This window comes from Oryza brachyantha, chromosome 8 (assembly GCF_000231095.2).
Source record: "Oryza brachyantha chromosome 8, ObraRS2, whole genome shotgun sequence".
Classification (NCBI taxonomy): Eukaryota; Viridiplantae; Streptophyta; class Magnoliopsida; order Poales; family Poaceae; genus Oryza; species Oryza brachyantha.
Genome location: NC_023170.2, coordinates 6,912,699 through 6,915,225, shown reverse-complemented (window position 1 = coordinate 6,915,225; position 2,527 = coordinate 6,912,699). Strand labels below are relative to the sequence as shown.

The window sequence follows — 2,527 nt, the reverse complement described above, 5'->3', positions numbered from 1 at the left end:
AATAAGACGAAGAGTCAAACATAAATCAAAAAGTCAACGACGTCAAACAAAAAATGAGGGAGTAGTTTTTTTTGCTATTAATAGTCCAAGTAAGAAATGGTTGACTTTGCAATATGCTAAAAATGATTATATTTTGGAACGGAGGGAGTAGAATTCATATAAATAGACATGAGCAATTTTATAGTACTTAAGGAGGTACATGATATACGAGATACTAGGAGGTATGAGATAATCTAACCGTTGATTTGTTAGGGGTAGGATTGGAAGGAAAAACGAATGGAATAAGAAAAAACTCATCTCTTTCTTCCCACGCGCCGATGGCAGCTGCCGCCATATCGCAGTCGGCACCACCGACGGCAAGGAGGAACGGCTTGAAGTGCCGGGGTGGTCACTACATTCCGTATATGCGAAATTCCTTTTCTGCTCTTCCAATCCAAATTACCACGTGTGGATTTCTCAAGGTACCAAGAGGCTGTGATTTGGTACCTCTTGGTATTTGATATTGTCTTAAGGACTATAAAATTACTCAATAGACATATTTGCAATGGGCACGGATAAAATAGTTTACATCTGTTCTAGCACTTAAAAATGTGTACACGACATGTTACAAATAACATTATATAGGAAGTTGTATATAGTAAACTATTAATATATAAAATAGAGCATTTAATTTAATTTTACACGGGTTAAAGTATTTTTTGTAATGTGTCTGAAAAATCTTTCAGCTTTAATGCGTTCAAAAGAGCCAACTAATATATTGCATCTCACCTATCTCTCTCATTCCTTAAAAAAATTCATCCATTTTCCTTGTTCCTATAAAGGCGCTTATATACTCCATCTGTCCAAAAATAAACCAATTTTTCAGTTTTTACTTAAAATGTGTGACTCTTCGTCTTATTTTAGAAAAAATATAATTACTATTTTTATTTTTATTAGATGATAAAATATAAATAGTATATTACGTGTGAAAAAAAGAAAAAAAAAAGAAAAGCTCCCGGGTCATCAATTTCCTCTAGAAACATTTTTTGCACGTTTCTTTCACAATTTCCCTGGTTCACTTCTCCTTATCCGGAAGCAGTTGTGATACCGATTGAGAAACACGCTCATCTCCTCCGTGTAGGCCTGTGCGCTCCCTTCCAATCCCCATCCAATCTAGTCTCTTCCCAGCGATCCACCATTGGGGGAGCCACCAAACCAGGCCCGAGCCCCTGCAGCCCGGCCGCTGATCGCCTTCACGCCGGTGCAGAAGTGGAGGCATGGAGGCTGGTTATGGTTGGGGGCAACAGCCGGCACTTGCGGAGCAGCTAGCGTCGCTGAGCCGGTGAGGCTGCGCGGAGCGCCGGAGCGTGGATCCGGGGAGGCGGGAGCGGCCATCGCGGACGCCGATCGTTTGGAGCCGCCGGCCGCCGAGGCGCCCAGGCCCGACGAGCGACCAGCCGAGGAAGCGAGGGAGCGCCACCACGGCCGAGCCACCGGCGTTGAGGACGGGAGGAGGTGAGGCCTAGCGGCGAGCCGCCAAGGCCCAAGGCGGAGCAGCCAGCCGGCATCTGGCCGTCGGCGCCGAGCGGCGAGGACTGTGCAGAGCAGAGGCCGGTGCTCGGCGAGCTGCAGTTGAGTGGTTAAAAGTGCTTTCCATATGTATTGAATATTCTTTTACTAGTTATATATTAATGATTTATGCAAATTTCTATAACAAAATAGTCATTTATATATATATATATATATATATATATTGCAAAGTTTAACAATGTTATTCACTTATGCTGTTATTAATTCAATGAGATGTGACTTGTGCGTGCCACACATGTGCAGCAGCCACCTTACCATCACATTTTCATTTGGTGTTGGTGGTTCTGAGTGGTGATCAAGACGGTCAAGACCCTAAGGCAGTGAAGTGCACATGACGGCAGGTTAGCAAATTGTTTAGCACTATGTTTTACTATGCACACCAAGTGTTTGTCTTTTTTCTTGTACGCAGATGGCCTTTTTAAAATTTACCCTGCATCTTTTTGTTTCATATTTAATCTAGCTCAGGAACTCTTATACTAGTCATATAATTTAATCTGTACAACCAAAAACATTGGCCCATAGTGCAGTTTAATGCCTCAATTCTCATGTAAAGTTATTAATTCTTTATTCTGGTTGCTTTTGTCAGGCCGATCTGCACCAATATCTGATCCACTCATGTACGGCTTTGCTATTTTCTTATCAAGCCAATAGACAAGATGGTCGTTTTCGTTTTCTTCAATTAAGCAAGCATCAGGGCTGCATCGACTCTGTATGTACTGGATCCTAATCCTAAGCCTCCAGGTATAGTTAACCTCACCTACACATGTTCGGTACACAAATTTCTTTTGGCTCAAAGGTATAATTATAGAATCAAATAGATTCAGTGGTTGTTGTCAATTAGGAACACTCATATATTAACTATATTTCTTATTTTAACACAGAAAATTGATGGATTTGAATAATATTAAGAAGTTATTGCTTTTCCCTAGAACAAGTGATGACTACCTTGCTGGAATAG

The 2,527-nt window shown here is 41.4% G+C and overlaps 1 long non-coding RNA gene across 1 annotated transcript; it reads left to right on the top strand.

Moving 5' to 3' along the window:
• The first annotated feature begins 1,544 nt into the window (after positions 1-1,544).
• Positions 1,545-2,303, top strand: LOC107304821. The gene is made up of 3 exons (XR_005812382.1): positions 1,545-1,610; positions 1,813-1,910; positions 2,156-2,303. It is a non-coding gene; the product is annotated as an uncharacterized LOC107304821 (long non-coding RNA).
• The last annotated feature ends 224 nt before the right edge of the window (positions 2,304-2,527 follow it).